The following is a 19,821-nucleotide window of genomic DNA, read 5'->3' on the forward strand; positions in this document are numbered from 1 at the left end:
CATCCTGCCTGCCTCAGGCATCTCTGCCTGCCCAGTGCCTGGGGCTTTGCACCCTTCTCAGCTGCTCACCCACACTGAACACTGAAACAACTCCTGCTTTCACCCCCAGTTCCAGAAGTTGCACCACAGCTGAGACTTCACTTGTCTCTCTGACCTGCACTGGTGCCGTTACAGAAGCAAAACATGCTTCACAAAACATCCATGCAGTGCTTCAGCCCCATTCAAGACATCGGTGGCAACATAACGTTTCTGGGTTTCTATTACAATGGTGAATGTGCAATATCTCTCTTCACTCATCAACCACAAGTTTTTAGTCCTCACCTTTATGGTTCTTCAGCACGTAGCTCCATCCTTTTATGTAGCACCCAGTCTCTTATGATTAATTCCTACCTTCAGTCTGCCAGCAGCACCACCTAACTACCTTCTCATCTCCAAATCAAGTCCAAGTTTTACTACTTGCACACAGAGCTTTTTCATCAGCTTCTGCAGAGTGACAGCTTCATTTCTCTCTGCATTCCCCACAGAAGCTACCTTTGCCAGAGGGACCTGCAAAGCACAGCCCTGGGACAAGGGCTCAGCACACCACAAGCTGCCACTGCTGAGTACCATGCAACTCGTGTTCCTGTGATCATGTATCTGCTCCGCATAATCCTGTTTTGACACTTTGACAAATTCCTAGGCAGTCAGTTGTCATGCTCTGAAGTCTTAATCCTTGGTGAACTCCTGGAGATGTTACTGTGAAAGACACAGTAAACAAACATCTAGAGCAGAACTCCATCTTCCGATCTATTCTTCACCATTTACCTTTCTCTGCCGAAGACCATGGTGCAGGGAACATCCCTGGATGAGCCAATGCATGGGTCTCAAAAAACACCACAGCTGAAGGAATGAGTGGTCAGACCCTTGCACAATTGTGGGAAGCTTTAATTTGATTTTATTTTTTTAAATTTAAAGAACATACCCAACACTGTGAATAACTGGCAAGAAGCAAGATTTAAAAGGAGAAAAAAGGTTTTGTTAAGCTTTTAACTTTAAATTGTGTTTATGCATAAAGACCAAATTGAAATAGTATTTATTTCTTGAAAGCACAGAGAAAAACAAACTTGTTGCTGCTGTTGCAAAGGATGCAAATGTGCAGGGCCTCCACAGCACCTGGCAGAAGAACTGTCACTGTGGCTCTTTACATACTAGTGTATGTCATAATACAGCAAAACCAGTGGCTCTTCTGCCTCCTCAAACAGGTGGCACAAAATGTCCCATTCCCCCCCCTCCCCCAGCTAAAAGCCTGTTGCTAAATCTTCATCAACATGGAGCCTGAAGACAGAATATTCAGGAGATTAACGAGCACAGCCCTGCCACTGTAGGAAAACATCCATCCTGGCTATTCAAGTATCTTGTCAAAGTGCAAGAGGAAAAGCAATTCTAACAATAATTTTATGTCTGGTATCATGAATATAACCAACGGTTTCTTCTTTAAAGTTACAAAAAACAGCCAGCAATAATTTTATTTCACAAGGCTTCATTGACAGACTCTCTTGTCAGCAGCAATTCAGAACTCCGGCTACTGAAGCTCATCACTTTTTTATTTGCCTCCTTCAGTGCCGAGGAGATATTTATAACTGTTGCAGTCAGTCTTAAAATAAGTATACAGCACAAGGGTGCTGCATGTTACTAGTCAAGCAGAAGAAGACAAAGACAAATAAAAAGCAATGAAAAGACGTGATACAGATATAGGGAAGATTGTGACTCCCAAAGAGCTAATAGTTTTGTGATGGCAAGTACTGAGCTTAGAAGAATACCCAGTATTAGTAACGGGTTTGTTGAAAAATCTCCTCAGACCATTAAAGTATTACGCTCTTCTTTAGCACACTTTCCCTACCTCTTCTTTTCTTAGCTAGATGGTGTTTTTTTAATACTCTTTCTTTATATCTCTCCTACTGAATCGAAGAGCATTGAGCTGCCTTTGCCACACAAAATCACAGATGACTAGATTTTTGTTTCGTCCTAGACATAATTTGAGACAATCGAATTTGAATAGCAATTTTGTGTTCACATCTTTTATTTATTAAGGGTCTTTGAAATACAGGGGAAAGGCAAAATGCAAAATGCAGTACATACAGGAGATGTCAAAGTGGGAAAAAAGCAGGCACAAAAAAAAAAGAAATATTTTTCTCTTTGTTTTTAATTCTACAAGATGAAAAGCTAGTGAGACAGATTCCATCCCTTGCATGGATATGCTCAGAGCAAGAGGCTGAAAGGATTACAGCAGGACACCACTCACATAGCTCTCTCAGTCTGTCCTGAACAGCTCTGGTTTAAATTACAGTTACCTCAGGGTTCTTGTATCTGTAACCGGTATGCAGGGTGCCCAGCTGAGAGGCATTGGAGGACACCGGTGCCTCCCGCATGGCTTGCATCCCGAGGAGGAGATGCTGGTGCAGACCAGCCACCTCACACCTGTGCCTGCAGCCCCTCCTCCCCGCCCTAACATACTCCCAGCCAAAAGCTCAGGTGCCAGGGTATAGGTGTAGGTAACAACACCGCATCTCTGCTGTCTCAAAAGCACAGAGGGAGAAGAGTATGGAACAGGGTCTGAGCTGCTCTGGAGCCATGAGCTTTAATGCTGGGCTAGGTGAGCGTTTTCCACTGGTAATTGGACTGTGAGCTGCCTCAGGCCCCAGGGATGGAAACACAGACTTACATTTCTTCTGACTTTGCCCAAAGTTTTTATTTCATTATTTCAAGCTGTTTAAAAGGTGGTTGTGCTGAATAAGTAACCAGGGCCTGAGATCCATCAGAGGAGCAGACACACCTTTAAAAGCTACAAATTAGACTACATCGTGCCACCAGCATCTGCTGGGAAAAGGTGGTGCAGTTCATAACTGCTTTCTATTATTAGCCCATCACCATAGTCCTGGATTAAAAAATCACTTCAAATGAAGGAAAGGGAAAATGTATTCCTCTTTCTCTATGTCTGGATTCTCCTCCATGCTTCCCTTTGCAAAAAATATTTTTAGATTTAAATGTGAAAACAAGTTATGGGTATGGACCCCTGAGTTTGAAGAAATAGAAGGAATTTTTGCTTGAAGTTTTAGGGTGATTCTCACTTTGAAAATATATTTCAGTAGTGTTAGATTATATGACAGCTGTGCACCCTACATGCATGACTTGCTTGGCTTGCTTTCCTCATCTTCTTGGTCGCTGGGGTTGAGGGCTGCAGAAGAGGTTCCTGAATTACATTTCCCTTTCCCATATTCCAATATACGAGTAAATGCTCGATTTCTACAAATTTTGAGCAATTTTTGGAGTTGCAGCTCCCTGGGGCTTCACCCTCCTTCAATTTGAAAATCAAGATCTAGGACTCAAAAAGAAAGCAGGTGCTGAAGGTTCCTTTGGTGAGGGATTTATGCCTGAATCACTAACCTGCTCAGTAGGCTTGCCAGCTTTCTCCAGTAATAACGGTTCACATTAGTTATTTGAGCTCGAATGCAGCATTTGCAGAAGAAAAACATTATGCAGTTTACCATTCTGGAAAGAGCTGATTGTTGTGTTGTCAATAAAGAGAAGGATTACAGAGTAGGCGCATTTGTTACATACACGTATGGCCCATGAAATACATCCCTCTATGAATCTTTAAATATTATCAGCCTACAGTAATTGTTACTTACACTCCACCCACTTCATTCTTCTTTCCTTCCTTTCCTCTGAAAAATAATTTGACAGTTGTTTTCTTTGAAAAAGTTGAACTACAAAACTATTTCTAAGCCTAACAGGGACACAAACATGTTCACGTAAGTACAGTTAAGAAAATGTGGGCAAATTTGAAACCCTCATCCATATGAAAGCAAAAATCAGTGTTTTTTAGAACTGAGATGACCTGGAGAAACCTGAGGCTGTGGTGGAAGGGAGAAAGGCAGAGGGAATTAAGACCTCACCCGCCACGACAGACCCAGGGATATCCTCCTAGCATTGTAAAATGGAATTTAGGCTACATTCAGGAAAGCAGACCCAGGCATCAGGATCACAGGTGCTACTTCACTGACAGCCTATTATAAAGCTCCAACTGTGTCCAAACTTATAAAGCAATTTCATAGCTATATTTAACAGGATGAACAATGTGCAAATCCACTTTTCTGTTTGCCTTTTTTTTTTTTTTAATATGTCATTATTAAAAGATTCCCACTGCACCTAGAAAGGCTATTCCAGATGTTCATCCAGTGCAGCAGTGAATGGTGAATGTAGATCCTACACACAGGGAGGCACACAAGCCCTGCAGCGATGTGAAGGAGGCTCCTGCCACCCAGTAAGAGGGAAACAAAGCAGAGCACTTAGGTACTGTCCTTATCCACACAACTCCCAACAGTCACCAGAGGCCAAAGGGATCCCAGCAAGCAAAGGCCATTAAAAAAACCTGCACAGAGCAAGGTACAGAGGCCAAGAAAAAAGGCCATTTTCAGCAGATATATTCTGAAAGCAAGGTGGGAAGAAGAAGGATGCTTGGAAAAGGTGAAAAAAACAACCATCCAGGCTGACAGCCACACTGAGACTCCAGCCAACAGTAGGATGCAGTTGTTAATGGAGTCTGAGAAACTGGAGAAGTTACAAAGTCTCAGCCTCATGAGATCAGTGTGTTAAGAGCAAAATTCTGCTGTTGCTGGGTACCTTCAAGGAAATCAGTCCAGGGCTATTAAAATAGTGTAATCAAAATCAGAGACCACATCGTGCATCATGGGCAAAAAAAAGGAACCTGAATATACTGATCTACATCCCAACAAATAGGCGTGTTTTATCTACAGCTCATGTGTGCAGGAAAAAATAAAATAAAAGGCTTTTATTTGTTTATGGAAAGCCCTCTTCGCTGAAAACAGCTAGAAGCTCCTTCCTTATGACCAAACAGGCTTGGCTTAATCAAACCCTGTCCTGAAAAACCAAACACGATTTTTCTTCTAAATCACAAGTGAACCATTTTAAAATGAAATGCAAATGTAAAGAGCTGAGGAGGTGAAGGAACCTGCTTAGGAGCATCTGCCCAAAGTGCAGTGGAGCAAATTCCAGAGAGGGGGACAGGAGTGTCCACCAGAAGAAGAGGGGAATCATGCTTCTCAATCCTACCAATTTTTTTTTTAAAAAAAAAAGGGCAGAAATTATAAAAAAAAAAACCTCAGAGAACTCACATTGCACATGAGCAGGACAAGAAGTTCAGGATGAAACTCGGGGTCCTGAAGGCAGGGTATTAGCAGGGCATAGCCAGGACAAGACAGTCCCAAACTCTGTTATCAGCTCCCTGGAGGCTGATGGGGGTCTGTTTAATGGCACCATAATGGTGCTTTCAAAGATCTTACAAAAATTGTATATACAGCAGCCAAGACCCAGTAGGGTAGAGAAAATTGTCATGGGAATCACAGACTTAAGGGAGCTCTGACAAGGTTGCTGCAACCCATGAAGCCACTGAGGTGGCTGAAACTGGTCCTGAAAGCAAGGTCTCACCTGCAAGGATATTGTGGAAAATGGGAGGTTAATTCATGAAGTGGTGAGTCCCTGTCCTTGGAGGTATTTAAAAGACACATAGATATGGTGCTTGGGGACATGGTTTAGTGGTGGACTTGGCAGTGCAAGGTTAGTGGTTAGACTCAATGATCTTAAGGGCCTTTTCCAACCTAAACAGTTCTGTTCTAAGATGATAGCAAATGGGAGTGAAAAAAATGGGGCAGAACTGAGTTGGAGATGCTGGGGAGGAGCGAGTGAGTTGTACACCAAGGGCGAGGGCAGAGGCTCTGCCTCGAAAAGAGGTGCTTAGATCACTCTGTGGAGGAAAAGCAATATCCAGCCATGACTGCTCCACTCTGAGCACTAAGGCATGAATACATCTGGGCCCAGATTCTTTCCTGAGCTAACTCTGCAGTGATACCAGAAATTATGCAAGTTAAGATGCATGTCTCTTATGAAAATGATGCAATAATCACTGTCTACAGTTCGATTATGAGATAATTAATTTTAATTGCATATTACATTCTCATTGAATTAAAAGATTTGAAGAGTTTGACTATTTTTATATTCCCCTTGCAATACATTTTGTAGTCTGTGCTATTTAGAGACAGAAAATTGCAACTATTTTAAAAACACGACAATGACTTTCACCTCCCTGAGGGAAATCCTGAATTATTACCTTTGATGGCATCAGCGTTTCATCCTTATTCTGTTAGGGAAAATCATTCAAGACCCCTTCTTAGCTTTGCTTTCCACCTTTCGAAAGCCTTGAGTTCCCAACACTGAGGTGAAAACACTCGCTATTTTTTAGGTGGAAGAGAAGAAATAACATTACAATTTTTTTTCTTCACCAGAAAACATTTGAAATAAAAACTTCTCTTTTACCACACCTACTTGGTGCCACCCATTAGTCAGGAGTGTTGCTGGCCCCTCGGCCAGCTCCTTCCCTGGTGAAGGGGCTGGCACAGCTGCTTGTCCCTGCAATGAGCCACACACACACGGGCTGTACCTCGCTGCGGCGGCTCCATTCCTGCCTCCAGCATCACTTTGCCAGCTGCAAGGGAGAGTGACTGAGGTCAGACATTGCCCTGTGCAGCAAAGACGTGTTTTGCCTGTTATGATTTTCCATTTTTTAGCTCCCGCCAGCAGCAGAGCATTGAGCAAAATGTCCCTGCTCTAGCCCTAGACAATTCATGGTAATAAGTCACCGGCTGAATTGTACCTTGTGGTCCCACTGTGAGAGAACAAATCACCAACTTCTCCAATTGTTCAAATATCTTCTCAAATAGTTGCTGAATAAGTCATGCCAGCAATCGTCAGTTTGTAACTTCCCATCCAGCAGTCTGCAGCAGATATTCAGGACCTGGCCTTTGAAGTTGACTACGTTCCTAGGGATTTGGACACCTAGCCAGGAGGCTCTGGTTTTGCAAGGGACAAAATAAAAGCCTTCTGAATTGGCCTTCAGCAGTGGAAAAATAACATTTTCTGTGACATGAGCAGCTCCAAAGAGGGATGAGGAGGGAGGGCAGGGAGACCTACACTAGACCCTAACAATCCCTTTTCAGGGTGCATACAAACTCTTTTCCCAGTCGGACCGCAGCATGCCTGCCTTTCTCAGTCTGATCTGAACACCCACACTCCCACGCCACCCGTCTCCAGTTATCCAGGAGGCCAGCCACCATTTAGCCAGGCACCAGTGCTGCCTGCGGGGCTATGGTGGGGGGACACCTTCCATTGCCAAGGGGGGAAAGATCCTGTGAGCCCCAAATGTCCAGACAAGGAGGCTCTGCAATTGCCTGACATGAAATGCAAGATATTAGGGGTGTAAAAAGGAAAGAATAAAAATTTCATATTTAAATGCATAACCTTGCCCACACAGAAGTATTTTTTCTAGCATTAATGTCCCCCTGTGCACACCCTTTTGTGCCAAAGAAGTGAAGGCTGCAGAAATCTCACCAAACACCAGGATTTATGCTTTACCCTTCATCAGATCGCAGTATTTCAGATTTAGATTAGCTTTAGAATTTAGATTTAGATTTAGAATATATGATGAGAAGTTTTATACATATTTCTAAGATATTGCTACCTCATACCCCTTAGGTCTCAAACTTTTCTTTCCGTCTTTCTTGCTCTTGCATGTTTTATCCTGACTGGAAGCCTGAAGGTGTGGAGATATTGATTACACATCTCTTTCTGACACACCACGACATATGCCATCTCCCATCTTCGCACTGGTGACCGGCTTACATGACAGGTTTCTTCTGTATGTTTAAAACACATCAAAATTGTATTGCATGCTGCTGTTGTTTTTAATAGAAATACTATTCAACTCACTCAAGTTTTCTTCAGGAGATTTTTTCCATTTCACTTAATGCCTAACCTTCTCAGGTTTTGATAAGTACTCAAATCTTCCTGGAGGCTGCTGTTCCTGAGCTCACTGTGTTGTCTGTGTTAAAAGTCTTTTATCCTGAGATCAGTGGTCCCGGGGATGAGAGCAAGCGATTAAGTTCTGCAATGTACCTTGCAAGTAGGGACCAATCATTTATTACTTAGCTGTGTCTGGAGCCTCTAAACTAGGGCTTATCCAGTTCGATAAGTAGTGGAACAAAGGCTATTCTGGCATGAAAGCTGTTTATATTTCACAGAGGCTTTTTTTTTCCTTTTGGGATCATTTTTCCTTAAACCATTGGAGGGCCTTGGAAGTGTGTTACTACAATTCCACTGCCAGTTCATCTCACAGAGCCATCCTAAAGCCACAAGACACATGTGTCTACATATCATCCTACAGAGCAGCCCAGCAAGAAACCAGGCTCTTAAACAATAGCAAGGGGCTTTTTATGCAATACAAAAATATATTAAAAATACATAATGTAACTTGTCTTAATATACTTTTCTGAGTCTAAAAATATGCCAGACCAAAAGAAACATATTTACATAAAAAGCAGACAAGGTCAAATAACAAAGAAAGCCCTTAATTAGTTGTAATCAACTTTAATTTGCATACCGTATATAATTCCTAAATGATTGTTAATAATAACTTTATATAATGGACTTCCAATTTTCATGAAAATGGCACATTTTGATAAGCAGACACAAAACCCTAGCACTAATAAGGTTTAATTTGCATACATTAGACTGATTATCCAAACAAAAGGATTACAGTATTACTTCTCCATACCTTTATGTCCTTATTATGCACATTTATTAACTTCACAAAAGCTAGCTGTTAGTGACAAACAATAGCCGTGGCTGGAAGAGAAATCTACAGTATGAATAAAGTGCATTTTAATGCTAAGGAGCAAAGTTTATACTGCATAAATGTTTTGTTTAACTCTTTCTTTTGCAAAAGGCATTATGCTTTGTAAGGCAGATACTATTAGATCTTCGTCATTATGTGATTCTTTTTGGTAAAGAATAGATTTTCTGTAAAAAGTACAACCTGTTCGTGCTCCCAGTTTCCCAATGTGAAGTTAAAAAACATGGATGGTGCTTGAACATGTCAGGAAAACTGTTTACAGTCACAGGATTAAACTGTTAACTCATGTGATTCCAGGGCACAGTGTTAATAAATATATTGCCATGAGCTTCGTTTTCACAGCATAAATAATAATACAGGTGGCAATAGCTGTTCCTAAGGGTATTACATATACCCCGCAATTAAAGTGTGAGCAAGGGGGAGGGGGAAAAAAATCATTAGTAGATCTGGTATCTGAAGCAAATGATGCTCACAAGGGGCTGAGAAGAAAGCCAATAGATGTGAAGCTTAAATTGAATGTCACCCTGGAGCTCCCTCCGAGCTGTGACACAGGGCTGTGCTGATATGCAACGGTGACAGTGATGTGAGAAGAGGATGTCACCTCTGCACATTTTGTGCCCTTCTGGTGCAACACACCGCCTTCGAACTGAAACACTGATTTTGGACATGTGTCGTCAGCCCACGTGTTTTGATGCTCCATGGACCAGCTGGCTCTTCAGGAAGGGTCGGTACAGCTGTCGTGAACCTTGAGTGACTTCTCAGGGGTAAATTGTTTCTTGCACAATTTTTGACCACGGTCTCCATGTCTACATGCAACTAGTTTGCTTAACACATCAGAGCAACCCAAATCCATTTTTAATCTGAGACAGAAGCCATCCAGATGATCTCTTGAATATACAGTGTGCATCTGGCAATGTTACCAACTACTGACAACACACTTTTTTTTTTTTTCCAGCATCATTTCCACCCATCCACTTTGTAAGGGGCTGTAGGAACTGCTGTGATTCTTCCTCACCTGTGCAGCTCGAGGCTGCTGACTTCAGGCCTGGTCCTGGTCAGTGCCACAGGGTCAAAGCCCAGGGTCAAAGGACTGAAGGATCCCAGCAGGAGACCAAGGATTTCATCGGGAAGCTGTGAATGCATAAGGGTCTCGTGGTGCTGCCAAGGATCTCTAACTGTGAAACCACCACAAGCGTTGCACAAAGATCACATGCATTTGTTGGTCTGGAACAGCAGGTGGGGAAAACACATTTCAGAGCCTACAACATATGTAAGAACCTTTAACTCTACACAGAAACTTAGAGAGATCAATCTTTTGCCATAAATATTGATAGTATTTACTGTACTTCAGCTTGGCTATGTTTTGAAAGGTGCCTAATATGGGTTTCTTCCAAGGAAACCCCAGAGAGAAGTGATGGCCAAGGAAAAGTCTCTAGAGCTGAGTTCCTAGACCAGCGGTTTCTGAATAAACCCCAGTTTATTCTAAAGTATTAAGAATAAACATGCCCAGAAGATTTTGCAATGTCCGTTTTGTGTCCAAAGTGACACAGCCACCAAATCCCACTGACATCCAGATGGACTTGGTTTCCTAAAAGCACTGTTGAAAACAAGACTTGGTATCCTACATCATTTAGGCATTCTTAAAGGTATCCCAGGTCATGAAGCATAGTGAGTTTTACACAGCTTTTACGTTAGTCAAAAAGCTCATACTGACTGGATACAGATTTTTTTTAACCAGAATGCAAGTACAAACCAGACTTGCATTTTCCTATTACATCATAGCCCTATTTCCATTGAATGCTACTGGGCTTGACCTGGCCTCACTTCCCTAAGTGATAACCCTTACACACAACTCAATAAGGCTACCCTTGGATCCAGACTGCAGCTGTCAGCCTGTAAATAAGAAGGTTCTCCTAAGTTCCTACCGCTGTATTCATACTCTTCTCCTTCATAGCACTTTGTGGCTATGCAGTGAGGTGTGCCTGATTCTTCATGGATGCTCATTCCTTTTGTTTTCCTTTGCAAAAACAGGGAACAGACTACAAAATGCCTGCTGCCTGGTTCTGCTCCCCACTCCCTGGTCCATCTTCCTGCTATGACTGCAAAAAAAGGAAAGAAAAAAGAAAAAAAAGAGAGAGTATTTCACATTACAGGCATTTGGGTTTCTGTCTGCCACGCTGCAGGTCAGAATCCACCTTCAGTTTTGAAGATACCTTTGCCCATGGAATTTGCACAGGTCTGTCCCAGGTTAAAAAAAACTTATTTGGGCCCCTTTCACAGGATGAGGAATTACAGTAAGCATAAATGAATGTCCAGCTATTCTCACCTGTAAGTTTGCATTCAGTGAAGGAGGATATGCGCTACCATTCCAAGTGATGGGTTCACAGAAAAGCCTCTGACACATAGCAGGTTTTGAGAATCAGAAGCTGTGTTCAGTTTTAGAAACCCCAAGGTCATCCCTCCAGACATTTTGGTAAAATTCGAACAAAAACAAACCAAAACCTGAAACCAGAATAAAGCCAAACCATCCCTTCTAGGCCTTGTTTAAAGGGAAGAAAACTGACATTTTCCTGAGCATCGCTATACAAAATGGATGCTGGCACACCTTCTGCTGAAGGAAGCAAACAGGCTTCTTCAGTAGCCCCTGGCTCACCTGAAAAGCCCAGGCAAAGTCTTTACCTACTTGTGCTGCGACTGCCTGTGTTGCAACACAAAACCATCGTACAAATGTGCTTTCACTCATGAGAAAACCCCACTGACTCAAGGAATGAAAGGTTATGAGTAAGGGTTACAACACAGGAACATTAGTTAAATCCAACGTCTTTTGTTTAAAGTTAGTTCTTCTGAGGTTCCATAATATTATTTTTAGTTTTCAAGAACAGAAACAATACCTGAGCTCTGTAAGTGCCCTGTCTTTTTCAAGGTTTGATAAAAACCTGAAAGACAAGAAGGTGCATTGATTCCAAATAATAACTTACATCCTGTGGTTTCAAGATTTTACAATCTGTGCACATGACTGCAAATATCTGTCTATAGAAGTTTCTAAGAATTATGTATGGAGGGGAAATCTTAAAACACGTACTCTTTTTTTTATTTTGTTTCTGAATGGAAAACTTCAAATCAACAGTCCAACAAATTGCAGCTGTTGGAATTGCTGAGCCAATTTACAATCAAATTGAATTTTTTTTTCCATTGAGAAAAAAGCACTTTGAGTTTGGAAGGAAGCACTCTGCTCCCTACTAGCCCACTCATGCTTTTTTATAACGTCACGCACACCCGCAGTCCCAGCTACCATGTTCTCCAGGAGCAGAACTAGTGTTAGCACAGGCATTCTTAAGAATACATCTCCATTCTTAATTATTTCAGAACATTAGATTTGCTTCATTTTTGTTTTCCCATTTCAATCTGCTTTACAAGTCTAATTTATAACTGTGCCTGATTTGGGTACATTGGAAGAAACTCTTCTATCTATTCACTTCGATATGCTTTGCTGCTCTTGGCTGCGTTATCGATGTCCTTAGTGCCATTTAAGAGGTCTCTGTCTCTCTCAGTGGTGTTACGCTTGGGAGACAGCAAGTTCATTCATACCTCAGTATTTACACAACACAGTTTATTTCCATAAAACATCCCTCTCCCTACACAGCACAACAAAGTACTTTGAATCTTACATTAAAAGAGATGCAGAATATTAAACCAATACACGTGGATGCTGTATCAGAATAGATCCTTCGATGATCTGACCAGCATTCAACCATGATTTATAGCAGGGATGCTCCATATAAAGGTGCCAACACAAAAAAAAAAACAAAACCAAAAAACATGAGAAGCACTGATAGACAGCTTCTTAATGTAAGGCCATTGAAGAAATTTTTTGATGTGCCCACAAACACCAGCCTCCTCCAGGAAATATGCTCATTCCCTTCTGTGAAATGCAGATTTTTTCCTAACCAAACCTTTTTTTAAAAATCTTTATGAGATGGCGGTGCTCCCTAGGTGACAGCCAGAGGCAACTGTGTCCACAGATGTAGCAAACAGTAACAGTAAGTACGGTTTTAAGGTTAGATTGGTTGAAGGGAATCATCTGACCTATTTCATTTCAGCCATGCTTCTGGATTAAACAATCCCAGTCTCATGGAAAATACCACCTGAGCAATGAAACGCCAGACCAGCTCCAACTCCTGCCCTTCTCCCGATCATTCTGATTTCTGTTCTGTCCCTTTGCGGCTGCATTCACTGAAATAGAACATAGCACCACATGAAGGTCACACCGGAGCTAGTCAAAGAGGGTGAAAAATGTCCTTTGCTCATCGAACACTCATTTGAATTTTTAATGGCTTTGCCTCAGCTATGTTCACCCCCCCCTCTGCAGTTAGTTGAGTGATCGCGCTTCAGTGGCGCAAATGCTTGCAGAAAACCCGTGTCGAGGGTTGCCCACGGACGAGCTGCAGAAACCCAGCTGTTACATTCACACACACACACCTATTTGCACAACCGGTGTGTTGCTGGCGCAACAGGCGGGTAATGCAATCAATACCAGGGGGGTTATTTGACCAACTACAGCTAAACAACGGAAACCATTTGCAGTCAAGCCCTCCTGTTATTCATTTAAAGCAGCCACTGGAGCGTTTTAGATAACAAATACATTTGAGAAAACAATGCTCTTGCTCATGGATATTCCACGAGCAGAAGAATAGAGCACGTTTGACAAATAAATTATTTGTTATGAAGCCTTTGCTCAGTTCTAGTCAGCACACACAAAAGAAAATAACACAGAAGGTATAATGTTAAATAAGCCTATGATCATAATTTTAATTTTTTTAGACCACTGCACCATGGTGCATTAATAATTTCACGGAGTTTCTAAGGTTTACTGTGAGAAAGCTACTTGGGATTTTATGCATGGGTTTTCTAGGGTCAGCAGAACCATATCTCGGTCCATCACCAACCTCCTGGAAGACACACTCATAGGATTGTTAGATGCAGAGCTCCACTCTGTTCCTCTTGTATTTAGCCAAATTATTTACATTAGGTGAAAATACATCTCCCAGAAGAGCTCTGCTCTTGGCTGGAAGCCACAGGGTGCCAGGGAATCCACTGCTTCCTTGCAGAAATGCCACTGTAGTCAGCCAGAGTTTGCAGAGGTGTGGCGGGGCTGACATCCTTGGGAAAGGACATACATTGGAAGGGGGTGCAGAGGAAAAATGGCAGAGTCAGAGGGCTTCTAGGTAAATCTAAAAGGACTCTAAGGACCCAAGATGAGCTGGTAAAAGAGACAGAAATGGTACTGATGTCATCGCAGCCTCAGCCAGCAAACTGCCAGCCCTGATGGGATTTCATGAAGCTGAGCACTTAGGAGGAAAAAAAAAAAAAAAAAAAAAAAAGAAACACAAAAAAGAGTGAGTTATGAAGTCGCTATAACTATATAACTATAGTGATATATAACTATAACACAATAAGGTTAGTGTCATGAAGAATATGACGTACCAGCAAAAGACACACACACCTCTGCCCAGCCCCTGCTCCCAAAGCCAAACCTGAGGCACGAAGGAGAGGAAGGCACACTGCTTCCAGGAGGGAGAGCGGGCTGTGCAGGGGTTGCACCACCTAGCTGCACGCCCAGCTCCATTTTTCCAAATCATTTCCAGGAGTGTTGGCTTGGTGACAAGGATCAAGGAATAAGTAAGTTAAATGCATTAACTAAAACCAACAGAGTTACTTCAGTGACTGGATTTCACAGAGACAGCACTGCAGACCACTTTCGGTCGCGTGGTTGTGCAAAGAAGGGCCAACCCAAAAGTGGGTTGGTTGTGCTGCAGTGTGGACCAGAGAAGTTTTGAGTTACTGGAAGTGGGGAAATAGCAGAAGATAAAGGAGAGATGCATTCACCTAAAGCTAACTGCCATTCACTGTCTGTAGTGAAAACCATGTTAAAAGAAAAATAAACCACCAAGGAATTTAAAAAAAAATAATCAGACAACTGAATAAAAAAGGATTTAGAAAATATTTCTTTAAATTAAATCTATGGAATGAGGCCCAGATTCTGCCCACACATAGGCACGGGCTAAATATTAAGTATATGAATAATTATATCAGTCACCACCACTGCTGATGTCAAGCCTCTGTCCTGGTGCAAGTTAGTACAGAAATTGCTCCCCCGGCTAGCACCAAAACCAAAGCAACTGACGAAAGCCAGGGCTACTTCACAGACAGAAAAGCAGCAGCACTGCAAGCTGCTGTGTCCAAGCCAAACTGAACCTTGCCAGGCCAGCTAATGTGAAGTGAGAATGTGGCTACACACACTGCAGCTACCTTCCTGCCCACAGGTTAGCTCCTGCGATCTGCACTGAAACCTGGCAGCCCCCTCCCCACAGGGCTCCCCCCATTCACCCCTTAGGCAGATGCTGCAGCCTCACATCTGGGGGCGCAGGCTGAAAAATGGTGGAAATGGTGATGGGAGTCCAAAAACAGCAATACTTGCAAAATGAGTTTTGCTCTTGGATGTGAATTCAAAGGTGCTTAAGCCCAACACCGCTCTGCAAAGTAATTTTGCTGCATTGCCCCAGTGATTGCTGCTGGGTATGGATTATTCAGTGTTTAAATTGACAATCTGCAATAAGGGGATAATATTTGTCCAACCTGATAGGAGAAGGTCCTTAAGCCATTGAACCCAGAGGTATGTTCAGGTGACCAGTGACGTGGGAGAGCCTGAGGGGACACACAGAGATGCTGGTTTTCCCCCAGCTGTAGGGATGCAGCTGTGCTGTGAGCCCTCATTACTGTCCGTTGGGTTTTAGTCTATTTATTTTAAGTGATTAACAAGACCCTTGTAAAAGGAGTGAGCAAGGTTGCTTCTATGGTAGTAGTGCTGGTGGTGCAGTCACCTGCCCATCTCCACAACTCAGGGCTGAACTGTGCAAAGTCAAAGCTGTGCCTGGAAGAGGTTTTGGAACAGCATTCTCCATAAAGGTGAAAAATCTATATTACAGATGAATTAACAATGCCATGAAGCCCGCGAGGGGAGTCATGCACCAGTTCATCACATCTAAACGGCACCAGACATTTTTCCACCACGAGGTACCAAGGGAGAACAGGCATCTTGCCTTCCCTGTGCCCATCTCCAGTGCTTTTGTGCACAGGACCCTAAGCCTGAACACGGGGGGGCGGGATGGGGGCAGAAAGAAAATTGCCACTCAGTCGCATCTGTAGAAGGCCAATGGTCTGTGTTTCGCTCCCCTGTGCCGCCTCACCCCCTGCCGCTCTCCGCCGCTGACCCTGGGCTGCCCACGGGGCTGCGGCTCCTTCGGCACAGAGCCGGGAGCCGGCTGCGGCCAGGGCGCAAGGCACGTCGAGGAAGGAAAGCACAGAGAAACGCAAGGGGAGACGCTGAGGAAACGCAGGGTACCTGCCTACAGCTCCTGCACAAGGCTTTCTTCTCCGCGCCCCCCCACCCACCCCCCAAAAAAAACCCAAAAAACAAATCAGAAAAATAAAATAGCGATAAACCAAGCACTGGAGGTTTTTCTGTAGTTGTTACCGTTCCCTTCTCCGTCGCACTGGCAGTGACAAGCCCGCGGGCTGTGCCGGAGCCTGGCTATGGGCTGCGCCCGCCGCGGCAGCCCCACCCCTGCGCACGGCTCGCGGGGAGCGGGGCCGCGGGCGGGTCCCCAGCCTGAGCAGCCGCAGCGTGGGCTGCGGGACGCGCCGGCTGCGGGACGGGTGCGGGCCCTCACGGGCTGCGAGCTGCCGGTGGCGCAGCCGGTGGCAAACTTGCGCCCGTGGCTGCAGCCGCAGCGAGGGAAGCTCCGCTCCAGCCCAGGCAGCCGCGCTTCCCTGCCAGGGTAGAACCGTCTCGCACTGTGTCTTGAACCGATTCTGCACATTTCCCACCGCTACGGCCGACACCGGGCTTAGCCTCGGTCGCCACCCTAAGATCAAACACCTTTCCCCAAGCGTGACAGCGAACTGCCATTTTGCAGCCATGTCTCCCGGCAAGGACGGTTTCTGCGGGGGGGGGGGGTAGGGGGAGCGGTTCGGACGGCGGGGCTCTGTGTAACGGGAAAGAAGATAAACCGGAGAAAACAATAAAAACTCTGACCCCGCTGGAAACAGGGAGGCGGGGCCGGGGAGCGTGGGCCAGGCGCGGAAGGAGGGCTGCGTCTGTGCGGGAGCCGCCGCCGGCAGCCGTCGGGTAGCGGCCCCGGGTCGCCCTGCCCCGCTGCGCGGCCCGGCGGAGCGGTGCGGAGAGCCGCGGGTCTGGCCCCGCTCTCCGCTGCGGAACGGAGCGGGCGGCGCCCCTGCCCCGGCTGCCCGCTCGGGGGAGGCGGCGAGGGCCGGGCCGGGCCGGGGGACGCGGGGCCGTGCGCGCCTGGGCCCCTCCGCGCCCGCTCCTGCGACGGAGAGCGGCCGTTTGCAGGGAGAGCAGGTGGCCCGGGTGGCCGGTACCCGCCGGTACCCGGCAGGGACGGCAGCGCCGTTACCGGGCTGGCCGGGCTCTCCCGCCGTCCCGCTCCCCGGTGGGGCCGGAGCGGAGCTGGACGCGGGTGGGTGCGGAGGGCCGCGGAGGCCGGTCCCCGGGGTGAAACCCACGGCGGAGGCCCCGGGTGCGCGGAGCCGGAGCGGGTATTGTTACGGCAACGGCAGCCGGGGGTGTTAATCTAGGCTGGCTGGAGTGAAAAGAGGCAAATATTTCCGTTCGTGCCCTCCTGCCTTTCTCAGCACCGGCTGTCAGTCCTCGGGCTTGTTATCCGCACACGGCATCAGTTTGTTTGGCTGAGCTCAGCAAGGTTTTCTTCTTCGAGCAGAACTGTAATTGCTATAATTCTACTGTATCATTTGGATCATTGCAGTATTGTTGTTTTCTCTCTCTCGTTCTCTCCCCCTAACACTGCAATAACGCGCTCCAAGTGTTAAATTAGCAGGTTGCAGGGGGAAGAGGGGGGAGGGGGGGGGAAGGAGAGGGAGAGACCATAAATGAGTGAAAGTTTGTTTAAAAAAAATAAATAAAACAACAAAGTGACTTGGCAGAGGCGAGCTCGCGTCGCAAAGCATCCTCGCCTGGGAGCGGGACCGCCGCCGGGCCTGGGCCTCCCTCCCCGCGCCCCGGGCCGGCCGGGACGCTCTCCCTCGAGCAGGGCCTGCCGGGGCGCGGGGCAGGCGGGGCCCCCGGCCCGGCCTGGGCACAGAGGGGCGAGGGAACGGGGCGGGCAGTGAGAGAAAAGGAGATGCAGAAGGCCGGAGGGCCGCGGCAGGGCTCCCTGCGCGCTGCCCGTCCCCGACAGCCCCCGGCGCCCGCCCGCCGCAGCTCCGACTCGCACCGCGGACAGCCCCCGGCAGGTCTCGGCGATGCCGGAGTCCTCGCAGCTGCCGCGCCGAGGGCCCCCCGTCCCCTCCGGCTACCGCCTGTGCCCCGGCGGGCTCGGGTCTCCCCTCCCGGGCCGGCGGTGCGACAGCCCTGCCCGTCCCCGCTCTCCCCCGCGCGGTGCCGCGGCTCGGCCGGCACCCGGCACGGCAAAGGGAAGGCAGGTGCGGACCGGCCGCCCTCCGCTGCTGCCGGAGCGCCGCCCGGCCCGCCCGCGCCCGCGGCTCCGCGCCCCTTCTCCCGGGCAAGCCCCGGCGGGGGAGCCCCGGCGGAGCCGCCCGGCACGGCCGGGGCGAGAGTAAGAGGCGGCAGCTGCTCTGCGCGCCGAGCTTCCCCAAGGGCTTCCCTTGGGTCTTCCTTGTCTTCCCGGGCTGGTTAGCTGTTTTTGGTCTGGGGGTGATTTTTTGTAGTTATTGAGTTAATAAATTAATTGCCGCTCGTGCCGGTCATGGTAAAACCTCCCGAGAGCTGAGCAGGAGACGTCAAACAGTCGCTTTGCAAGCCCCGCATAAGCGCGCCCTGCGAAGCCGGGCCGGGCTGTGGCCGCCCCGCCGGGGAGCGCAGGGCCCGCCGGCCGCGCACGTCGGGTCGCTCCCCGCCTCACCGCGGGCATCGCCCCGGGCCGCGGGGGCAGGGGCAACGAGGGGCGGGAGGGATGACGGGCAGGAGCCCTGCGGCGGCCCGCTTTCAGAGAGGGGGCGGCTCTGGGAGTAACGTTTGTCCCCCCCGCGGCACGTACGGACAGACCCCTGCAGAGCCTGGGAGAGGGAGCGTGTGCGCACACGGGCGGCGGCACAGCCAGGGCGGCGGGCACCCGCCGCCGCCCGGGCACACACGGGCACTTGCTTATCGCTCCTCTTAAATCCCGCTGGTTAAGTAACCAGGAGACGCGGGATCCGTACGGGAATTGCGGCACGAGCAGGGGAAACGGAGCTGTCTCCCCTCCGGGGCTCGGGGCCGGGAATCACCCGAACGAGCGGAGGAGTTACTGGGGGTGGCCGAGAGCGGCTCCTCCGACGTGCCTGTGCCCCTGTGCCCGCAGGAGCCCGGGACCGGGAGCGCGCGGGCGGGCGGGGGCCGCGCGGGCAGCTGGAACGTGCCGATCAAAATCGAGCCCAAACTGCCCAAAGCGGGAGCCTGAACTTGCCCGGGACGCGGCCGCTGAACGGGGAAGGAGAAGGAGGGGGAATAAAAACCCCTCCGACGTCTTCCGGCCCCGAAGCGGCTTTGCAAGACCTGCGGCGGGGAGATGTGCGTGCGGGGCAAGGCGGAGGCGGCTGGGGCGGGGAGGGGGATGCCGCCAGCACGGCGGCGGGCTGCACCCCTGCCCTGCCCTGCCCGGGGGAGGCTGCCCCGGCTCCCGCGGCGGCCGCCCCCCGCCGCACCCTCGCACCTGAAGGCGGTGCCCAGGTGCCTGTTACGGTAAACCCCCGGTTGCGGACCCCGGCTGCAAGCGCGGAGAGTGCGCGCCCCTGCGCTGCGCGGTGCCGCGCCGGGCGGGTGGGGTGGCTGCCGGGGGGAAAACCCGGCGCGGACGTCAGGCCCACCCCGTCCCGCTGGGGCATCGCCCGGGGTTAGGGCCAGACCGGGCGGGAGCGGGGCCGCCGTCGGGGCGGACGGGGTGAGGCGTGCCGCGAAGGCTCCGCCAGCGTCCAGCCCGTCCGCCCCCGACGGCTCCCCCGAGCGGCTCCCCGCCGCCTGCCGCCCCCACAAAGCGGGG

This window comes from Falco cherrug, chromosome 2 (genome assembly GCF_023634085.1).
Source record: "Falco cherrug isolate bFalChe1 chromosome 2, bFalChe1.pri, whole genome shotgun sequence".
In the NCBI taxonomy this organism is placed as follows: Eukaryota; Metazoa; Chordata; class Aves; order Falconiformes; family Falconidae; genus Falco; species Falco cherrug.